This window comes from Hemitrygon akajei, chromosome 6 (genome assembly GCF_048418815.1).
Source record: "Hemitrygon akajei chromosome 6, sHemAka1.3, whole genome shotgun sequence".
Taxonomy (NCBI): Eukaryota; Metazoa; Chordata; class Chondrichthyes; order Myliobatiformes; family Dasyatidae; genus Hemitrygon; species Hemitrygon akajei.
In genome coordinates, this window is record NC_133129.1 from 169,351,341 (window position 1) to 169,375,765 (window position 24,425).

The 24,425-nt window shown below is 40.3% G+C and overlaps 1 protein-coding gene across 6 annotated transcripts in view; it reads right to left on the reverse strand.

The window, feature by feature from the left end:
• The window catches only part of LOC140729684 (protein kinase C-binding protein NELL1-like), a 915,540-nt gene that overhangs the window by 81,301 nt on the left and 809,814 nt on the right, over nucleotides 1–24,425 (reverse strand). The window lies entirely within an intron of this gene.

The window sequence follows — 24,425 nt, forward strand, 5'->3', positions numbered from 1 at the left end:
GCATAAGAGCAGGCCACGGCTCAACATGTTGGAACGGGAATGGGAATTGTAATTAAAATGTTTGTCCACCGAGAAGTTCCTCTTATGGCAGATGGAGCGAAGGTGATCAACAAAGCGGTCTCACCAATGTAGAGGCGATGCATCAGGAGCACCGGACATAACAGGTGGCCCCAGCAGATTTATAGCTGAAGGGTTGCTTCACCAGGAAGGACTGTTTGGGGCCCTGAATGCAGGTGAGGGGGACATTTGTCAGCTCTGAAAACTTTCAAAGTCCGCCATTTGTCGAAATCGGTTCTCATGCACTGAGAGTAGTGGAGTGCCAGCTTGTAATAACTCGATGCTCAGCATACTCACCTCTCTCATTTGTTCTGAGGCACAAAAATGGTGCAGTTTCAACCATGAGCAATGAAAGCAGAAAATCTATTTGATAGGAATTCTAGCAGTACAATGCCCAGGACACTCTGTTCTTTTTTAAACAATTATCTGGCAGTTTTTTCCTTTTAGAATTTGATTTAATCCTGCCTCCTGAAGCTAGAGGTAATAGGACAGAAGGGGAATGAAATCCCAAGGTGAATTCATCTGCATTACCTGGAGGGAAGAAGCTCCACGCTCCTTTCCTGAAGGTTCAGATTAATGTGGAATATCAAATGCACAGAATAGTTTGTAATTCATGTAGTGTTATTGATGTACTATTGATGCCTCATGTACAGAACATGCATAACTATACAGGTCAGAAAACTCCACTGGTAACTTATTTCACAATCAGACATTGCAAGGCAGGAGCATGGTGACTGTAGAAAGCCAGCTGGGAGCATTTTCAATCGTCAGCCACTTGTTTCGCATTTCAAAAATGTCTTGCAAAGTGCACAGACCACATTACCATCACTCACCCACCAACAGCTATATCAATCACGATCCCGCACCTAATGGTCATATCGTTCACAATGCCATCACACCCTGTACTGCTGCTAGATTCATGTCCACATTTCACACTCTGCCGGCCACCCAGCTATTCAGCCCTGACAGCTGCATGACCCAAACAAACAGCAGGATTTTACTACACATTACCCTTGCCTTAAAATACATTTAGGAGGATTCTAAGACAGAACATTAGTTGTGGTTTTTTTTCTCCTGGATGCTTATTCTGACTTGTGATGTTGACTGACTCCTCCGATTTCTTATGTTGTTGGGCTGCTGGGGAATTTTTCAGGGACAATGGAATGTGAGTCTAGGTTCAAAAGGTTCAAAGATTTATTTGTTATCAAAGTATCCAACTCTGAAATTCTTCTCCAAATAACCATGAAACCATGAAAGAAAAAAAAAGGCACTACGATCATCGACCTCCAAATCCCCTCTCCCCCGCACACTAAAAATGACCATGATGCAACCGGCACATCGACCCCCAAATCTCCCTTCCCCATACAAAAATATTAGCAAGATCAGACAATAAACTCAAATAAAAAAACTTAAAGTCTGCAACAAAAGTCTATATATAGTCCACAGTCCAAAATCCATATCCATATCCCAAATGCAGACAACCTCTCTAGGCACAGTGGCTGAGTCCTCTCTCCGGCAGCACAGCAATCCCACCAGCGATCAAAAGGCAGACAGCCAGTGCTCCCCTTCTGTATTTGCCTCAACGTTTCAATCTCCCTCGTCACTTTAATCAGACAAATACAGTTGAACACCAGCTCATACTCGCTGCCTCCCGGAATTCTCTCGCAAACAGCTAAGCGCTGGATCTCCCAAACGATCTCCAAACTACAAATCACAGTGTGCATTCTGAAGGTGGTACCGTTTTCTTCAACCCAACACCACCACACTTCACCAGGGCCAACATCTCTGTCACCCATAATGTCACATTGCAGTTTTTAGTCAGGGCTTCTGGACCCTAAGTAGCCCAAGATTGTCCTCCAAGACCACCTGCAATCTGCTCCAAGGAAGTCAAAGTCAAAGTAAGCGCATTATCAAAGTGTGTATATGTCAGATATGTGTGTAGATGCATTTTATTGCAGGCATTTACATGAAAATAATGAAATGCAATAGAACTTGTGAAAAACTATACCTGCATAAAAACTGACGAACAATGTGCAAAAGACAAATTGTGCAAATGTAAAAAAAAATACTGAGAACACAAGTTGTAGAAAGTGAGTCTAAAGGTTGTGGCATCAGTTCAGAGTTCAGCTGGGTGAAGTTATCCATGTTGGTTCTGAAGCCTGATGCTTTAGGGTAAAAACTGTTCCTAAATCTGGTGGTGTGAGACCTACTTCCTGATGGTAACAGTTAGAAGAGAGCATGGCCCGGATGGGGTCTCCTTGATAATGATAATGGTTGTGACAATGTTCCTAGTAAATGCTGACGTGTAAAGCAAATCTGCAGATTTCTGCCAGCCATGGGGAAACAGTGGGACAAGCACAGGCATGAGGCAGATGGACATTAAGGGGAATAATAAAGATGTTGGTTAGTGTTTTTATGGAAAGTGTCTTGATTTAATTTACAACTGTGCTTTGGATTGGAATGCATGAAGAGTTGTGCATTTGATTTGGAATGCATACTGCATGACTAAACATCATACAAACAGGCCCTTAGGCCCATTTGCTCCATGCAGACCAAGATGTCCACCCAAACTAGTCCCATTTGGCCCCTAATCTTCTCAACCTTTCTTATCCAGGTACCAATCCAATTGCTTTTTAAAAATTGTTATTGTACCTGCCTCACTCACTTCATTTGCAGCCCCTTCCATATACTGTACCATTCTCCGTATAAAAATATTTCCCTTCAAGTTCCTATTAAAATTTTTCGCTCTCATCTTAAAGCCATGTCCTCTAGTTCTTGATTTCTCAACCCTAAGAAAAAGACTGGACCCTATACGTGCCCTCATAGGTTTATACATCTCTATATGATCTCTCAGTCGCCTACACTCCAAGGAAAAAAGTTCTAGCCTGTCTAACCTCTCTGTATTATGGAGATCTTCAAGCCCTGGTAATACACTTGTAGATCTTTTCTGCGCACTTTCTAACTCACTCTCATCGTTCCTATAGTATGGTGACTAAAACTGAACATACTTCTCCAAGTGCAGCCTCATCAGCATCTTATACAACTACCCTATAACTTCCCAACATCTATACCCAGTGCTCTGAATAATGGAGACCAGTTTATTAAAAGCCTTCTTCATCACCCTGTCTACCTGTGACTCTAATTTCATGGAATCATCTACCTGAACCCTCTATTCTATAACACTTCCTAGAGCCCAACCATTCATGGTGTATATTGTACTAGATTTTGCCTTTTTGCACTTGGTCCAAATACGTAGATGGTGACTGACTGAACAAAGGTAGACTGCAAGTTGCACTAACAGTGAATGTGGAACTGGAGTTGCAGGTTCTATATATGAATTTACCTCCCCCCCATTACTCTCTCCTGCCCTGTATCCTTCTGTCTTTAGCTAAGTGCCATAGAACTAGTGTCAGAGGGTTTCCCTAATGATAGCAAAGTGAGACAGCATGAAGCAGGCAAGTATGAAGTTCGACAATCACTCTGATGAACACTACGTGCTTCCAGCAGGGTGTTCCATACAGTGGAATCATTGGCAAACTAATGATTTGCTCCTGATATATATACACATATCAGAGGGAATACCCTTCGCACTCATGCACAGCCATGATCACACTTTGGCTTACTTTGGAGCACAATCCTCTGGATTAGTGTGATGGTTCAAATGAAGGAGGCACAACAGACTGCAATACAAGGGACACAATTTTAAACTGAACGAAGCGAAGTATAGGGGTGGGGGTGATGTCAGAGATAAGTGTTCATTCACACAGAGAGTGGTGGGTGCATGGAACGTGCTGCCAGGGGCGATGGTACATGAGGAACATTTAAGAAACTCTTAGACAGGCACATGGATGATAGATAAATGTAAGGTTATGTAGGAAGGGAAGGGTTAGATTAATTCTAGAATAGGTTAAAAGGCTAGCACAACATTGTGGGCTGAAGGGTCCATACTGTGCTTTAATGTTGTACCTTTTTTTGGGATTTAGCACGATTTGCCTCCACCCCAGGTTAGTCTGTTCTGAGATTGCTGATGAAGTCAATGTGGGAGTAGCAGACTTTTACACAGATGAGACAACTGACATGGCAGATGGATTGATAGTTTATGCTTTGATGCACTTCTTCCATGGTTTATGTATGGTTCAGTGTATTCCTGATGTGTGGTCTCAATGTTCTCAGCATCATCCCAAAGGAATCACTTCTATTTTGAATAGCTATGACCCAGGCGTCCCCAGGAGCCAGTGGAAATGTTATCAGGAGTCACTGGGGATGTCAAGGAGGTCTTGAGCAAAAATGTGCCAGAATTGTACTTGCAGACAACAGATGCCATTTTGGTTTCCAAACAATGAGCTATACCCAGTCTAATTTCATGCCTGCACTGCTTGCAATATAAAGTAGGACAAAATGTAATTTATATTTATATGGAATCCTACACATACGGTTTGTTTGAAACTAGATGGTTGTAATCACTGCAGACAGCATTTGTTCTGCAACACACACAAAATGCTGGAGTAACTCAGCAGGTCAGGCAGTAGCTACGGAAATGAATAGATAGTTGACATTTCATGCCGAGGCCTTTCTTCAGACTGAGAAAGGGTCCTGGCCAAGAACTGCTGAATTCCTCCCGCATTTTGTGTATGTTGCTTTGGATTTCCAGAATCGGCAGACTTTCTCATGTTTAGCATTTCTTTTAAGTTTGTTTTAAGACACTGACGATGGATAATGATCACTGCATTGAATAATGTATATCTCTTCCATCACTAATTTAGTTTCAGACTACTGAATTGGAATGTGCTCCCTGTGAATTGTCAATATATCCTAGGTAAGAGAAGGATTAAATTATAGAATTAACTGAGATGCCTGCTATAATGAATCACTGACCCGTAAATGAATGATGATTTAACTCAAGGTTGTAGCTCATCTTATCAAGTCTGGACATATGCTGCTATTGTATGTGATGTCCTTGAATACCAGCAAAAGTCATACTGCTGCAAACAGGTGATTAAGTTATGATACAGAGCCATTCAGCAAACTCCTGTTGGGGAATGGCAAAACAAGGAACATCCAAGTGCATACGAGTAGGTACAGGTGTACAAGAGCATGGGTTGTAAAGGCAATGAGGAGTAAAGCCAAAATGGTTGCACCTTAAGCAGAGAAAAGATGAGAATAGTGTTAGAACGCAGAGAGGTAGATGTGGGAAATAAGGAGAAGAGCCAAAATCAGTTGTAAAAGTAATGCCACACTTGGAGCTCGGTGTACTGTTTTAATTACCTTCTCATACATAAGAGAGGTGTGGTTAAACTGGAAAGACTGCTGAAAAGATTTATGAGGATATTGCCAGGACTAGAGAGCCTGAGTTATGGGGTTAGGTAGGCCAGACTAGGCCTTTATTCCTTGGAATGTAGGAGATTGAGTGGTGACCTTAAGAAATGTTTAACATTATGAGAGGCAAATACAGATGGATGGTAACAGTACTTTCCCCAGGATCAGGAGTAATGAACTAGGCACATTGATTCAGGGTGAGAGAGGAATGATTTAAAAGGGACCTAAGGGGCATCTTTTTCATGCAGAGCATAGTGAATATATGGAAGAAGCAACCAGAAGAACTTCTTACTGCAGCTACAATGGTATCATTTGAGAAGCATATGGACAGTGTCAACTGGTGCTGATATGGCCCAAGTGTGAAGTGAGAGACCCTGAAGCAGGTCGACAATTCACAGACTTTAATGCAAACAGTGTTAAAGGGGAAAGAAAACAATAAACACTAGGCCAAACAGGGCCATTAACTAAAACTCTCAAGTCTACACTGCGGATGAAAAGAACAATTAAGAATAAAAAGAATACCACTAGTCTTCAGAGTCAGTTGACTTGACAGTCCAATTTCTCAGGCAAGGCAAAATGCAATCAGGCAGCGAAGCATTGCTGTGTCCAAGTCCTGACAAATATTATGACAGAATGAATGGAGTTAAATACTATCACAGTGAAAGAATAATTAGCTGATGCGTGCATATTCATGAGCGCAATTGCTATATCTACTGCACTGCCGAATCCGTGGTTGTGACTGGACCACCTGCTCTAGGCACAGCCCATGAGGCACCACAGAGCTGTGTCTGCTGGAAGTCCCAGAGGAGGGACTTGTCCAAAATGTCCTCCAGTGATGCTGGTAATTAAGTGCCATGGTGTACACTGCCAATATCAAAGCTAAAGACTTCCATGTAGAGACAGAAACAAGAGCTTTTACAGAGGTAGCTCAACCAAGTGATACCATGAAATGGATCATTCTCAAAATGGGGACCCTCCGATTGGAGCTAATTGGGCATCTGCTTCAACAATAAAACTAACACAGAATTCCTGTGCCTATCAAAATAAACTTAGCAAGCTTAAACAGAAAGCACCAGGAAACTGCATTACAAAGAGCGACTCGGTCGAGAAAAACACAAGGAACTCTTAAACCATTAATAACTGTTGGTAAACAACAATTAACCAATTCAGGTACTCTAAAAACCTCAGAGCCCAATGTTCTCTGACGCCCTGCACAGGTCTGAGGAAGTCACTACAGGACACCCTCCCTATAGCTAGCACCTAATAACCCAGGAGGACCTGAAAATGCAAGATTCAGGGAAGACTCAAGAGACCTGGGGAACTTGAGAAGGAGGCATGGGGAACTCGAGAGGCAGGGAGACTCATGGATCCAGAGAGACTGAAAGACCTGGAAACCCCAACAGACTGAGATCAAGAAACCTTAGGCGGGGCCAAGAGGAAGGCTTGGCAGTCATTGAGAAACCCTAAACAGATTGAATAAGCCTTGGAAACAATCAGAAAAATAAAAGCATTGGGAACACAGAGAAAAGTCCTTGGGAAACCTTGAAAACATGAAGTTTGAAACCTAGAGAAGGAACCTTTTCAAATCTTGCTCACAGTATTTTATCTTTAACAATTTTTTCCAGAGGCAATTAGGATATGCTTTCGATTTTACAGATCAAGACAGCATAGACTGGTTTCTTTCATTGCTAAGCTAGCCAGTTCTCTGTAGATCTGTTTAATTTGCTACATGAAAGTTCAATTTTCCCAGTCTGTACCATGACTTTCATCAAGAGGTTAAAAATACGCTTACTTTACTTGCGTATTTGAACACTCCAGCCAGGGAACAGGTTTTAGAGTAGGCTCTTCTAGAATTTACACTATTGATTTGAATGATGATTTGTTGAATGAATTGATAAGCTTGCTTGAAGCACTTATTTGTTATGCAGACCTGAGGCTGGGATCCGGGGAACTTGTGACTTGAAAATCGTGGAATGAATTCTGGAAAACTCAAAGTAGACTAGAGAAGATCAGTATGTAGTCTCAGGACTCTTGGAATGTAGAGTCAGGACATGCAGTGAGAATAAAGGTACCCTCTCCTCAAGCCACCAATGTCAAAACGTCACTGTTCAAACTTCACTGGGTCCATTACTTGGCAAGATCCTTCTGTCATGACGGAAACAGAAACAAGAGTTTATACATAGGACTTCCAATGAAACATTGTTGCCTCAACAAATCACTCTGACCAACAAATCTCATGGCCAAGGTCAGCTGCCCGCTCTCTGCTGGGTCCATCTTTGTGTGGTCGAGACTTGCTGTCAACTGGTGCGGATATGGACCAAGTGCGAAGTGAGAGACACTGAAGCAGGCCAATAGTTGACAGTCTTTAATGCGAACAGGGTAAAAGGAAAAAGAACAATAAACACTAGGCCAAACAGGGCCATTAACTAAAACTCTAAAACTCTCTCTTTTCACCTACACTGCAGCTGAAAAGAACAACTAAGAGTGTAATGAATACCCCTAGCCTTCAGAGTCAGTTGACTCAACAGTCCAATTTCTCAGGCAAAGCAGAATGCAGGAAGGCAGCAAAGCGTTGCTGTGTCCAAGTCTCAACAAATACTACGATGGAATAAATGGAGTTAAACCCTATCACAATGAAATAATAATTAGCTGACACGTGCATATTCAGGAGTGCAATTGCTGTACCTGCTGCGCTGCTGAATCAGTGGTTGTGACAGATAGGTACATGGAGGGGCAGGGCTTTAAGGGATGTAACACTCACCCAACAGGCTGGTATATGTCTAGGGGAAAAGGAGATCCAGCCACACACCAACCCCACCTCCCGTACACGCAGGTGCTGTGGGAATCAAGTTTATGCCACGCGCGCACACACAGTATCAAACTCACACCAGATACTGTTATGAAATACACTTTAAAGATTTTACTAAAACTAAGAGTACTATGCAATACAGTATATATGAAACAAAGAAAAAGTAAAAGGTGCCAACTTATCAAAGTTCAGTCAGTTTAGTGCACATCGTTGGAGCTCAACCATCGAACCATTCGACCCCTTGTCACTTTCCTCCGACCTCCACGTACTTGCACCTGGGACCACCCGGGTGGTCAACCAAGCAGTGCAGTGCACGTCCACCTTCCTCGGCGTCTTCTTCCCGACTCCCCTGAAAAAACCGTGAAAACCCCCAAGCTCCCAGCCTCACAAGACAACATAACATTTCCCATTGGCTAACAAATGAATACAATCTCCATATCAGCAAGTCTAAAGCTAAACAACTGCGAGAGAAACACTTATCAGACAAAGAAGCATTCCTACTCTGAACAAACCAAAGAAGCCATTTTGAGTAACATACACAGGACATTGTACAAGAATATGGGCCAAATGCAGGATATTGGGATTAGCTGGGTGAACACTGTGGTTAACATGGACTCAATAGGCCAAAGCGCCTGCATCTGTGCTGAATTGACTCTATGATCCCAAGTCAGATGATTGCTGATAATTCAACTCAACATCAAGACAGCAAAACCATTATGGTATTATCCGATGTCTCAGTGGGTCAAAGAGAATTAGATTCTCAACCTTAATATAATACATACACACTGTATACTGTCACCAGACCAATGCTATGCCAAACCACTTGGAAAGGGCAAGATCTCCAACTGATGGAGACTTATTTTCAATGCTGTGGATTTAACTGTTAGCATTACATAGGTCATGTTTTTTGCTCATAATTCATGATTTATGAAGCTCCCTGCCTCCCTGATAAACTGCATCCAATTTACATTCACACTTTATTCCAACAAATAAGAAATCGATAAAGCCACAGGTCTACACAAGGTAGCCCAGTAATCACTTTGTGCACCTATTCAGTCCATCCATAACAGCTGTCAGGGCACTAGAGTTTGTTAAATGAATGCTACTAAATTGATGAGGCAAAGATGTTCAAACTTTTAAGAGCAGAAAGCCTTCCTCTTTTGCTAACCAGAATAATATTTGAGAACCATCACTCATGGTCACTCAGTGGAGACCTCATTCTGTAGACTCAGCTCTGATTCATTGCCTTAATTTCTGCCATCACAGCCTCCCCACTACCGCCCCCCGCTGTGTATTTCCTCACATTTGACCTGTTATTTAAAGGTCAGACATAAACTGAAATCATTAATATGCAGGTTCTTCACATTGTTTACACAAAGGCATGGTGTTCGGAGTTAAGGAGCACTAAAATTCTCATTTGCTCTTAAGCTAATGGCACATTACCTTTCAGCACATTCCAATGGCCTGATGAAGTGTCACGGCCTGAAACATCAGTTCTCTGTTTCCTCCATAGATGCTGTCTGACCTGCTGAGTTCCTCCAGCATTTTGTATGTGTTGCTCTGAATCTCCAACATCTGCACAATCTCTTGTGTGTAGTACATTCCAGTGTTGATTATGACCTTTGGCTTGTTAATTCTAGGTGCCAAACAGTCACTATTACCAGAATAATGCCCTTTCAACTTGCAGTTTATTGCAACAACCTATATGGGTGGCTACAGATGACCATTGGGTAAGTTTGAAGGGGGAGAGATGGATATTTTGAATGTAGTTGGATGGCACAAGGAAGTACTGGCTCATATTACTTTTGCCCCTCTAACTTATTAAAGGTAATTCCAAACCAAGAAGAAAAAGAAGAAGCAGCTTCTTTTTCTTCTTCTTCTTACTCCCCCTTCTTCCTCTTCTCTTCTTCTTTGTCCTCCTTTTAAAGGCAGCTGGCAGTCCAACTTAAGAGCCCATCTATCTGCTCACTGTTCAACCTTATTATTTGCTAATAGCAACCTATATACAGTTAAATTGAAATTTCTACCTGTGATCCTTAAAGCTCCATCATTTGCAGACAGTGATTTACCCACCCAAGTACCTATCTCATAAAAATATCATTAATCATAATATTAAACAATAAAGGGCTACAAATACTGCTTGTGGGGTCCCATTCTCTATTTCATAGAAGCCTGAATACCCTTACCTGAATAGATCATCCAAGTAAAAAAACTCAAAAAATAATTATATAGCCTTCTCCTCACCTATTTTCCATAATTTAATCAAATGACCTTTCCTCCATAGCTTATCATATCTTTTTTCCAATATCAAAGTATATTGCAGTTACAAACTTCTCTATTTACCTGTGCTTTCCTAATATCATCTTCCAAGCATAAAATTGAATCCAATGTCATTCTACCCCTAGGTTCCTAGGTTTTAGAACAGACACTGCTACTGACATTTTCCGTGAGGATTCAAATCAAACTGCTGTTGGATCCAATCATTTAATTCTTAGGTTGGACTGTTTAATTGTTATTTTCTTTGTAGTTTAACAATTGATTATCCATTTGTATTTTATATAATTAATTATGTACAGGTAACTGCTTACAATGATTCCCAGTGGCTATAGTATGCACATAAGAGTTTAATACGCCTCTAGTGGCTATGCAAAGTATAATTCTGGAAAGCCTTGGAAGCCTTTTTGTTCTGTATAAGTGAATAGGTACTTTTTAATTGGTTAACTTGGTACTGCAGTATTTGAATAAGTACTTTCTAATTAGTTGTTTCTTATCTGCAGATTTGGATGGAAATTTTCTTATCTTAGAAGTTTAAAAGTAACTGTTTATGCTAGGCACTATCTTCATTTTCTCACTTCTTCAAGCAGTAGACCCCCTATCACTGTCTGTTTCAATTTCTCTTTCTTCTATCAACTCTTAATAAAGCAATCATACAGCAACAAACTTTAGAAGTCAGGAAGGAGGCCCGATTTTGATGGATTTGATGGATGCTGATGGCAGGATATTTCAGAGTTACAACTTCTATGAACTTGAAGAGTACAGTGAAATTTTTTGTGTGCAATAAATGGGGTAAGAAGCTCTCTGCTCCTCTGTTGTCTGAATGAAAATAAAGGGTTCTGGCTTTAAGTACTGGATGGAAATTAGGACTGAGGACTGCTGCATTCAAAATATTGGTTGCAACCCATTTGATGATAATCTATTCAGTTACAATCTGTTTTATTTGCATGGCAATTTATTTTGGAACCTAGTGAAAATAGAAGATGTGCAATCAATTTGTTTGCAATCTATCTGGTTGCTGGATCAATCTATGGTTGTTGGATCAGCCTATTTGATTACAATCTATTTGGTTGTTTGATTACCCTCTCTAGTGTTTGGTTACAATCTATTAATATTTTGAGATTGCAGTCAAAGTATGTAAAATGAAGATCTAATTGATACCATGGTCAAGGTAGTGAAATCTTAACTAAATAAAACTCCTCAGTTTGATATAATTAATGAAAAGGTCCAGATGAAATATACTAACAATGTGAAGTTTATTAAGGATAAGAGGGCATGCGTTAAGACGCAGAAAACATCTGCTACCGATTTAAAGATAAGACCACATGGTGGGTTTGATTGAATGTGTGAGCAACTGAAAGAGTTAACGGGTTGAGTAACTTATCAAAAGAAACATGAAACTTACGATAAACTAGAAAAAAAGCATGACAGAGACAGTGAAATGCTTAAAGAGCAATTCCTTGACTTCTAAAAGAACCTTGGATTTAAACACCAGAATCCATCACTGCTTTGAATTTCCCAAGCCAGAACCAGGGATGAAAGGGAGCTCAGTCAATGAGAAAATATCCTTCAGTGGACACGGTTGACTTTGGTTGTTGAGCTCAAGTGTCAAGATCTCAACACTCCATCTTTAGAAAATGTCAAGATCTTCAATCTCATGACACACTCGAAATAAAAAGCAATGCTTCAGGCTGTGACTATAACATTGAAACAGCCACTGTTTGTCTACCCTCTCACTGTGGAAGGAGTGATATCTGTCTCTCCCTTGTTAGTGAGAAAGAACGCCTGAAGGATGTCAAAATGTTGGACATAGTTTTTTGATGTTCTGTAGACCATAGTTGCTCTTTGTTGGCTTTACTCTTGCTTGCATGATTGGTGGTGATAATGCAGATGCTTTCTGCTTGAATAAGTGGGGAGAGGAGGAAGGGAAGGGTTGATGCTGCTTGTGTGTGGGAGGGCAGCAAGAGGCTTTGGGGTTCTCCCCTTTTTGTCATTAATTATTTGGGGCTTTGCTTCTGTTTTGAGGATGTTTGTGTTCGTGAAGAGTAAGAATTTCAGGTTGTATATTGTATAAATTCTCTGTTATTAAATGGAACCATTGAACCATTGACATTCACACAGTACTATAGACTGGTTGTTCTTGAATGCTTTAAATTATGGAAAACTGGAAGGAATTACCAATCTATACACTGTATGTTGCATAATGTAAGGAAGATGGTATGGCTTGAGGAAAATTCTGCTAACAATGTTAGCCCAGGAGATTGTGCAGCTTCATGGTATCGGGAAAAGGTTTTTAGAGCAGTTGTCTGTTTCATAGTGACAACTCTGGAGTTCAGCACTTGAAAGAAACACTTTGATGTACTCTCAAGTAGATGGTTAGCAAAATTGCCTGGAGACTCGTCCTCTAACATCAGTGACAGCACTGACAATACTTCACCATTAATTCAACCCCTCTATAGACAATACCAGAGGATTGTCATATGGTTCATAAAGCATTTGCATTGTTGAAGTGGCAATCTTCCAGATTCTACCTCTTCCAATTCTATTTGCTCTTCCTATCTAAATAGTATAATATTGACAATTTCAAAGCAAAATGAATTATTTTGCTTGGTGGAGGTCCCTTTAAATCAGGGGTTCCCAACCTGGGGTCCACAGATCCCTTGTTTCCTGTTATTGGTCCATGGTTTTAAAAAGGTTGGGAACCCCTCCTTTAAATGTTAGCAAGATTTATGAAACAGCACTGCCTTAAGAACAGTGGGAAAAAAAATCACTATGGTGTGGTTGGAAATGCAGTGAAATCTTAGAGGACATAGCACCCTTAGAGGACCATGCTTCATTTAAATATTGTGTTAAAATTGTGACAAACCTTCTCACAGCAAAGTTTCAGCTGAAGCCTTTCAATCCGGATTTTATTTCCCGATCTTCCGAAAATCACATGGGTATGTAAAGGAAAGTCAATGGCTGAGCTTGTCAGTCAAAAATTACACTGGGTTATGTTCCCAGAAAAATTCACTGTCATTCAAATGTTTCAAACGAACATGAAAAGAGGTTTAAACATCACCCCCCCCCCCCCCCCCCCCAGTGTATATTAGATCCCTGAACTTCATTATTTTGGAAAACATCTACAACAGAATTCATTTGGCAGATTAAAAATTAAAACAAAACATGGATTCGTTAACAAAAACAATTTGACACAGTACCAGCAGAGAAAATATATTTAAAGGCGTACTTTGAAATATCTTGACCAAATATGGTGCGGTTGTCCTTGATATCAGTAATGGACACATTTGCAATGCACATCCTGTTCTTCTTATTTCTGCTTATCACAAAAGCACTAATATTTCATGCACTTACAATTACAAAATACTTCAATCGCACAAAAACAATGTACCTCTGCTCACAGTTGATTAATTTTTTTCCTCATCATCTTTGCAAATCACCTTGTGGGTGCATTTCTACAAAGCCCACCCTTCCTCACTCAGAATATGCATTTCAACCAGGTCATCAATCATGTTTTGACATTGTCAAATGACACAAATGGCACATTTTATCAGCGCTCACTCTGCTGCATTCTGTGTACATGGACAATTTCAATTTATTGCTGCCAGTTTCCTTGAAATAAATAGCCTTGGAAAGTTCCCTACAATCAGAAACACAACCTTTTCGCTCCATACATTTTATCCAATTCCAAGGTATTCCTGTACTGATTTTTGTAGGGGAAGAAATTCAGTGCTATTCAAAAGCTTGTGACTTCTTCCCATATAGGGTAGGTGTGGCTGATGGTGCAGTGTCATGGCTGGAGACCAGAATGGGGTCAATTGTACATGCATCATTTGTATGCAACTATCTTCTGCTCAATACATTAATGTGACAGATCTTCCATCTCGGCAGTTTGATGCTGAAATCACTTTACTGTCGCCAAGAGATTTCAGTGTAATTTCACACATGAATTCTCTTAGCTATTTTTCAAGAAAGCTCACTAGATTGTGCGTTGAAGTGCAATGTAAAATGGACTTTGGTTTCTTGGGTAAATATAATTTGTTAACTGTAAAATAGACTCTTTGCTGTGAATGTTGCCATCAGTCCGGCCCCAATACAAAGTCAATGCTGGAGACAGGGAGTGTCAATAAAGGGCCTCATAAAAAGTGCCATCAAATTGTCTCCCCCATACTGTCGGAATGCATGGGTGAGGTGAAGCTTACTGAGAACAAACTACCACCCAAATCCTTAACGTTTTATGCTTCTAATTAAAAACAAAAAGACTAACATCAACTACGTTAGCAGTCCAACTTTATACACTCAGTGACGACTTTATTAGATACTTCCTGTACCTAGCTAAGTAGCCACTGAGTGTATATTTGCAGTCTTCAGCTGCTATAGCCCATCTACTTCATGGTTCGATGTGTTGTGCATTCAGAGATGCACACCAATGTTGTAACACATGGTTGTTTGAGTTACTGTTGCCTTCCTGTCAGCTTGAACCTGTCTGACCATTCTCCTGTATGCCCACAAAACTGCCACTCCCTGGGTGTTTTTTTTTTGGTTTTTCATGCCATTCTCTGTAAACTCTAGAGACTGTTGTGTGTGAAAGTGTCAGGAGATCAGCAGTTGCTGAGATACTCAAACCCTGTCAGGCACCAACAATCATTCCACAGTCAAAGTCACTTAGATCACATTCCTTCTCCATTTTGATATCTGGTCTGAACTACAAGTCAACATCCTGACATTGAGTTGCTGCTGCATGACTGGCTGATTAGATATTTATATTAACGATCGGGTGTACAGGTGTACCCAATAAAGTGGCTGCTATGTGTATATTGCCAGTGGCTTTCTTTCAAGTACTGACAAAATGAATAAGCTGAAAACAGAAAATACAACGCCGAGATAAGGAAATCTTTTTGATCTGTTTTCCAAATGCACACCAAGTAAGAATGATGGAAATGTATGTTTCTCATTTAGTTTTGGAATACACTGAGAGTTGGGATACAATTGTAGGCTAGATTACTGCAAAATCACAAAACCTGACCTCTGTGGTTAGCTCCGAAAGGTCTGTTGACGATTGAGACACAGAAGTAGAGAGGTAGCTTAAAAATCTAAAACAAATCATAAAAGTAAATCCCTGGCAGGTGTTTCCCTCAAAACAACAGCTGTGCTTGGCACAGAGGCTGCAATGTTTCAAGGAAGATTGCTGAGTACTTTCTGTCTGTTGGAGATAGTGTGGTTAGAGGCTGGAGGTGTGGAGCAACGGGATTCTGGCTCAGTCCATCTTTTTAAAGGCTGACAGCTTAGGCAGGAGTGATGTTGAAAGGGACATAGATATCCTCGTACACACGACACAGAAAGTCAACACCACAGCTAGAGATTAGGAAGACAGAAGGTATCCTGACTTTTAGAGTCACAGAGCACAGAAACCAGCCCCTGGGTACAACTAGCCTACGTGAACCAAGATGCACATATAAGCTATCTCCATTAACCAGTGTCTGGCCCTACAAATGGCCTTGAAGAGTATTTGAGTGCAGAAATGAAGATGACTTGCGCAAATGAGTGATTAATTAATTAAGAGATACAGCACAGTGTATGGGTGGTGGGGTAGGAATATATCTCTACCAAAGGAGGTATATGGCACTCCTTCCCTCTGCTAGCCTGCAGATCACCCTTAGGCAAGATATAGCATCTTCTTAGCCCCCTGATCAGGATCATGTGAAGCCATGGGAGCAGAAGCTAAATGGCCGATGAGCAGCTGGTGCATAACGCAAGTCCTGGTTATGCGATCACTGACAGCAGGCAGACAATCTCTGAAGAGTATTGACAATGGCTGGGGTCACCCATCTTGCAAAAACATTGACAGGAAGAAGCAATAGCAAACCACTTCTGAAGAGAAATTTGCCAAGAACTGTCAAGGTCATAGACCATGATTGTTTACATCATATGACACGGCTCATAACGAACAAAAAGCACAGCAACAGGCTCTTCTAATTCAATGAGCCATCACCACCCAATTATACCCATGTGTCCAATTAACCTGCTCACCCATACACATCTGGAATGTGAGAGGAAACCGAAACACCCTGAGGATATCAACGGGGTCACGGTGAGAACGTACAAACTCCTCACAGACAGCAGCAGAACTGAACCAGGGTTGTTGGCCAGCACCATGCTGACCACTACAGCACCATGCCTCCTCCCTATTCTTGGTCAGACTACATCTGAAGTACAGTGACAATGTTTGTGTTCTTACCTAAGAAAAGGATATATTTCCATTGCAGGAATGCTGTGAAAATTCACTGGACTCATTCCAGAGTGGTGAATCTGCTGCATGAGGAGAGACTAAGTGAATATCAACCGCATTCCTCAGAATTTCGAAGAGTGAGAGATCTCATTGAGCCATATGACATTCTTAATGGGATTGCAGATACAGAGAGAATGTTTGTCAAGAGTGTGGCGTCTGGAGCCAGAAATCACAAGGTCAGATTCAAAGGGCAGGCCACTTAGGACAGCAGTGAAGCGAAAATCTCTACTTCAGACAACTGTGTCACTCAATCATTGAGGGGATTCAAAGACAGAGATCTTGGGACATTAAGAGAATCAAGAGAAGTGGGGGAAGTGCTGCTACTGAAATAGAAGATCATTATGTATCTTTATTATCAGCGGAGCAGACCTAAAGAGTCAAGCGTTCAACAGCTCTTCTATTTCTTCCGTCCTTCTAGACATTCAACATCGTTCATCTCAAAAGCCAATAGTCAGTAGACAGCTCTTCAGGTTTCCTATTCTACATATCAATGCTTTCTGACATCTCCAGATTTTTGTTGATGACCAGACCAGACCTCCGAAATCCAAATTCATTCACATCTTTGAGGCATTAAGCATGGAGTTATCATCAGAAAGCTGAGCACAAAGCCTACAATGGCATTTCAGTGCAAGTGATTCAGTCTATTACATGAAAAGTTTAAACTGATACCCCCTCTTTCCTTTCAACTGGGTGTAAAATTTCCAAAGGTCTTTCCCTTGATGTCATGGCCAATAAACATCCCTTTACTATGATCTGTAAAAACTGATAACCATGAAATTTTTGCATGTAAACATTGTGTCCAAGACCAGGAAAGGCTACACGTAGTAATGGATACAACCCAGCCCTTCACAGGAAAAGCCCTCCCCACTACTTAGTACATCAACAAGAAGCACTGCTACAAGAAAGTAGCATCCATCATGAAGGACCCCTACCATCTAGTCCATGCTCTCTTCTCAGTACTTCCATCAGGAAGGAGGTACAGGAGCCTTAGGTGCCACACTTCTAGGTTCAAGAACAGTTATTACCCCTCAATTATCATGCATAACTTCACTCTCTCAACTCTGAACTGATTCCACAACCTACGGACTTACCTTCAGTGACTCTGTAACTAATATTCTCAGTATTATTTATTCACTTATTATTATTATTATTATTATTATTATTATTATTATTATTGTTATTATTATTGTTATTATTATTATTATTACTATTATTATTATTACTGGATGACTATCCCTTATCGGAAAACCCGAAATCTGAAAACCTCCGAAATCCAAAATTTTTTTTGAGTGCTGACATGATGTCACACATGGAAAATTTCACAAGGCACTGGGAAGCTTCCCAGGTGATGCACAGGGATCTGCACACCAAGGAGAGTTCTGAGAAGTGGCCTTTCATATGCAATGAACAGAAGTAAATTAAAAACAGAAAAACACTGCATAAAGCAAAAAATGAAAATTCCAATCTTGTATTGAAAGAATGGATTTATTAGTGTTGGAGTGAATATATGGTGCTGAATGGTGCTGATCATGAAACAAGCAAAGACCTATCACAACAAATTGATAGTTGAAGGAAATTGTTAATATTCAGTGGGCTGTCTGTAGGAATTTAAGAAAAGACATGGCATTAAATGTTTAAAGCGTCTGCTGATCATGCAGCAGAGAAATTCATTGATGAGTTTGCTAAGTTCCGTTGCTGATGAAAATCTAACACCAGAACAAGTCTGCAATGCTCATTGTTTTTATACCTTACATAAAACCTGAAAATAAGTAAAATACAATTACAGTGTGCTGTAACCTTTTAATTGAAATGCGGCATTGTTGGTGAGAACGGAAAACCTGGTGTTTGTTGTTGTTCAACAGATGATATAGGTATTTTCCCAATGCTGCTGGGCTGCTTTTGTTACACTGCCCGTATTATATTTTCATTATATTAATGGTATGTAATAATTTTCACTTTTATATACATACGTGTGATGAACAAGTGTAAGACAAAGACTAATTACTGGTAGCACATAAATTCAGAGTCGGAAATGATGATGATTCCAAGCTACTTCATTATATATTCCAAAATCCAAAAAAACATGAAATCCGAAACACTTCCGGCATTTTGGATAAGGGGCAATCAATCTGTATTATTATTATGATGACGATGATTAAGAAAATTTTCTCAGCTCAAGCTGGTAAAACTTGAGGTACGGGCATAGCCAAGCATGCTCATTCCTCAATTGTGAGGAACTTTCAGACTGTTCTAGTGGTGTTTAGTACTGTGGCTTTCTGGAGATTTACATAGATATGGCTAATCGTTTAATGCTCTTGTGTCGTAACTTTTGGATGCTACCAGATGTAGATAGTACAATTGGGACAATGTATACCCTGTTCATGTTCCATACTCTTTCAATTTCCTCTTTTCATTCAGTATATTTATTTACTTACTGGTGTTTTTCTTATTAGTGTTTTTCACTTGTTGTTTTCTTTGTGTTTTGTGTGTTTGGAATGGCTATATCTATTAAGTGATCTGTTCATTCTCGTTTATCCTGTATCATAATATCTGGACGGATATTATGGATTGTCATATCTGTATTAACCATTTGGTCGTAATATAATTTGTGGGTCTTTGACTCTAAAACTGGATCAGGCTTGTATATATAGTAAGGTGTTGTTCCTTTTATGAATTTGTATTTTAAAGCAACATTTTGGTGAACAATGTTTGCCACTTGATTGTGCCTGTGTAGTTAAACAGATTGAGTTAAACTGCTGCAGGATCCAAGAATTGAAAATACACGTGGACTAAGATGTTATCGGTCCTGTGCTATCATCAGTTGATCTGCCACCTGTCTTCAGGAGTTTCGGCCCGCTTATGATCAAGACTCCCTCGAGGTGGTGGGCCAGCAGTGCTAAAGCACCACCTCCCACTGATGAGCTTAAAAACACAATAATGTGTTGGAATGTTTCTGGTTTCTCTTGGCATTTTCTGCATTTATCACCTTGAATTTCTCAGTCTTTTATTAGGTATTTTTGATCATTCGACGCTTCCTTGTCAACATCTAGTCTGCTCAGGTAGTGGGAATATCTTCCATACTTTTTCCTCAATAGTGATAGTCTTCACTTTTCTGTGCTGTGGCCTTATCTAAGTTTAGTGCTGTGTACTTCTTATCAGAATTGCATATATTCGCATGGAGCGCTGAACCCTGGTTTCACTGATGAAAATATATCCTTAGAAGTTAACAACTTTCACGACATATGCCGGCGACATTAAACCTGATTCTGATTCTGAAGTTTTATCTGACTGTTGAGTAAATTTTTTTATGTCTGATATTCCTCTTCCTCATTATGTCCTAGGTAGTATTAATCTGTGAGTTTGAGTGTACATTGTGTTTTCTAAAAATCGTCATTTCAGTTCTTATTTTTCTTTTTAAAATTTCCAGATCGGTTTGGACCAATATATTGTGCCAAAAGAATATGGGGATAGTGAAAATGTTTATTGCCTTGTTATATTTTTTCTGCTGAGCTCTACTTGGAGATTTTCTGAAGCCTTGAAGTAAAGTTGTTGGAAGGTTTTCCTTTATCACACTGCAATCTATTTTCTTTGCTTGTTAATATCCCAGCTTCTTACTGTGTATATTTCATATCTATCCATCTGTTGTATTGTATTCTGCTGCTCTGCTTTGTATTCTATTAGTTCTGTTGTACCTCTTTTCATGTTTAATGTTCTGCACTTTAGTCTAAAGTTCATGTCTATATCTTTAGAAAATAGCTCCACCATTTGAATTTAATTGCTTTAGCTTTACTAATGAAGAAGTATATAATTATAAATCATTCATGTATAGAAGGTGTGTCAAGGTATAACTCATTTTGTTATTTCTGATTTGATACCCAATTTAGCGAGCAGGTTTAAAGCGTACCAATCATCAGTTGGAGAGCTCCGGGAGAGGAGGCGGTACACGGGTCCAGGAGCGAAGTTTAAAAGGGGAAAGCTTCACGGGAACTCAGCTACAATCAGCACACCAATCGTGAGTTGCAGAACTGAAGCTTCAGGCATATAAGGGAGACACTGACTAGTGGGGAGGTCATCAAAGGAGCAGTTATCGACGGAGTAGTCTGAGGCAGAGTGGTAGGGCTTTGGCTCATTCGGGCTTCGGCAAGGTAGGTGGGTAGGTAAACAGTGTTTTTTTTTCCCCTTGCATTTTATTTGAAGGAATAGAGAGCATGTCTGTAGGGTTAGTACTTTGTTATGGGTGTCAGATGTGGGAACCCTGGGAATCTTCCAGTCTCCCAGATGGCTACATCTGCACCAGGTGCACTGAGATGCAGCTTCTGAGAGACCGCATTAGGGATCTGGAGCTGCGGCTTGATGACCTACAGCTTATTAGGGAAAGTCAGCAGGAGATAGATAGCAGCTACAAGAAGTTAGTCACCCCGAGGCACAGGACTTAGGTAAGTGGCTGACGGTCAGGAAAGGGATGGGAAGAGCTCAGATAGTAGAGAGCACCCCCATGGCCATTCCCCTCAGTAAATGTTATCTCACTTTGGACTTTATATAGTTTGTAAACAAGCAACAGGATGATATTTTGATGGATCACTTTGATTTCTCCTTCAGGTAGAAGAATGGGAATGGTGAAGGAGAAGGGGGGGGTGGGGGGTGGGGGGCATTATCAGATGTTCAAGAAATCAATGTACATGCCATCAGGTTGGAGGCTACCCAGACAGAATATAAGGTGTTGTTCCTCCAACCTGTGTGTGGCCTCATCGTGACAGTAGAGGAGGTCATGGACTTACATATTGGAATGGGAATGGGAAGTGGAAACAAAGTTAATGGCCACTGGGAGATCTCGCTTCTTCTAGTAGGTGCTTGACGAAGTGTTCTCCCAATCTACGTCATGTCTCATTGATATACAGGTGGCTACAATGGGAGCACCGGACACAGTAGATGTCCCCAATAGACTCACAGGTGAAGTGTCATCCCACTGGATGTCTTTAGTGTAGCTTTACATTGATCTGTACTTCTTTGTTCTACTGTGAATGCCTACAAGGGATTGAATCTCAGGGTAGTATATGGTGATATACATGCACTTTAATGATAAATTTGCTTTGACTTTGACTTTTGACATTGGGTGAATCAACCCAATTGCACCCTTTTACCCAAACTCACTACCATTCTCACAGCCACGTAGGATGCAGATGCCCAGGCACGCTGTCCCTTCAATACTGACAGAGAAGTGCAGTGAAGCATCAGTGGTGGCAAAGCCCCAGATAACGTACAAGTGAGGACAACTCTGACACCTTTTGATATGTGGCTGGTAACTCTTTTAAGCGTTCTTAAACATCTCTGCTTCTCAGATGTTCAGGGATATTAAAATTACTAAAGTAAAAGAAGTTATATTTTTTTAAAAAACAATTCAATTAAAAGTACATAAAACATAAAAATAGAATAAAAACAATTATAATTAACTCACTTTATTCCTTCCGATATTTAAATCATGAATTCCCATTCAAGTCAAAAAAGATGACAATTCAGCACTGGGTTTGGCTGGCATTGGAAGGCGAATGCAGATCCCTAGTGCAATTATAAGTAATTGTGACAATGCTGGGCTCTGGAATCCAGTAGCTCAGCAGGCTGACTGTTGCATGACATTCACTGCTCAGCTCACACTAGTCTTGCAGCACCTCTTTCTAAATCTGGAATCTGTTTACCAAGTGGCAGCAGGCTGCTGCTCACTGCTTTTACAAACACTGGCCACATGTAACACAATCGGGTTCACACTTGCAAGAGTTTGTTGTGAAGTGACTCACTGTTGTGTTTCTTACACAACAGCATTGCCTACCGAGCTCCTGAATTCTTGACCTCCCAATCTGCCTTGTTGTAAACCTTTGCTTCTCCCGATTCAGTAGGTTAGAGAGCAGGTTTAAAGCTACACCAAACCAAAATGGGCTTGAAGAGTCACCCCTGGAAAATGGCTTGGTTTATTCTGATAACAAATTTTGTTTTTTTTTTTGGCTGTTAATACATAGGATGATTATATTATGCCAATACTTCATCAGATGTTGTGGGAATTTTATTTTTATTGTTATTATCATCACCATCATCATTACTATTAGTATTATACCTAAGGAAGATTTCCATCTATTGCAGCATTACTGGGGAGCCCTTGATATCATGAAGGATATCATATAAATCTGTCTTGCTTTTATCTTCAATCGAAAATAGTTAAAACGCTTAAAGACTTTTCATATACTGTAGGGTATATTTACTTTCACCAATTCAAAGTATTGCTGCAGCGGGAATCAGGAAAACTCATTAAAACAGTTTGACTTCACTTCAGTCTTTCAGGTGAATGTCAATTATAAGCCACAAGTTCCAAGCAGTTAATGTTGTATGTGAAAATAGTGCCACATATGATTTAATAATGGATTAAAACGTTTTAAAAAAATCACATTCACGGTCTTGTACCTTAAAGGCACAAGTTAATTCCTCACTGTGTGCTCTATGTTACCTGTCATGGAAGATGGGAGGAGTTATTGCTCTTCACATAGACTGAGCCATTCAAATTAAATGAAAAGGTAATGGTAAAGAAATAAAAGACAAATGATTTAGCTTCTGGACTTTTACATACCCATCCATTTCTTTTTATTTGCTATACCTCTCTATAATCTATTCCCAACAACAAATGGACTTTAACAGCTTCAGAATTGAAATGCCTTTTATTTCCTTTCCAGTATTTGCTGCTGATGTTTCTGGAAGTGATGGGAGAGGTGTGGGTTGAGACATGGAGTGGGGTCACCACTTCAGACACAACAGCGCACCAGGATAGATTGATCCCATGAGGACAGATAGCTGGTTTCAATAGTCAGTTTCCAAGGGATTTTGCCAGTTACCTATGCTTGCCATTGTACACATACTTCCCCTTCAGTTATTCTCATGCTTTCTGGGGTAAATTTTTGACTTTATGTATCAATGTAGAAATAATTACAGCAAATTCCTTTTTAGCATCTCCTTCAGGGAAAATCCTGCCTGACAAACCAGTTGGTATTCTTTGAGGAGATTACAAGTAGGACAGATAAAGGGGATGCAGTGGATGTTGTAAATTTGGATTTTCAGAAGGCCTTTGACAAGGTGCCACACATGAGACTGCTTACCAAGTTAAGAGCCCGTGGTATTACAGGAAAATTACTAACATGGTTAGAGCATTGGCTGATTGGTAGGAGGCAGTGAATGGGAATGAGAGGATCCTTTTCTGGTTAGCTGCCAGTGACTAGTGATGTTCTACAGGGGTCGGTGTTTGGACCACTTCTTTTTATGCTACATATAAATGACTTAGATGATAGAATAGATTACTCTGTCACCAAGTTTTTAGATGATACAAAGAGGGGCAGGTAGTGTTGAGGAAACAGGTAGGATTCAGAAGGACTTAGACAGATTAGGACAATGGGCAAGAAAGTGGCAAATGAAATATAATGATGGAAAATGCATGGTCAGGCACTTTGGTAGTAGAAATAAATGTGCAGACTATTTTCTAAACAGGGAGAAAATTCCAAAATCTGAGATGCAAAGGGACTTGGGAGCCCTTGTGCAGAACACCCTAAAGGTTAACTTGCAGGATTCATTTCAAGAGGTCTAGAATACAAGAGCAAGGATGTGATGCTGAGGCTTTATAAGGCACTGGTGAGGCCTCATCTTGAG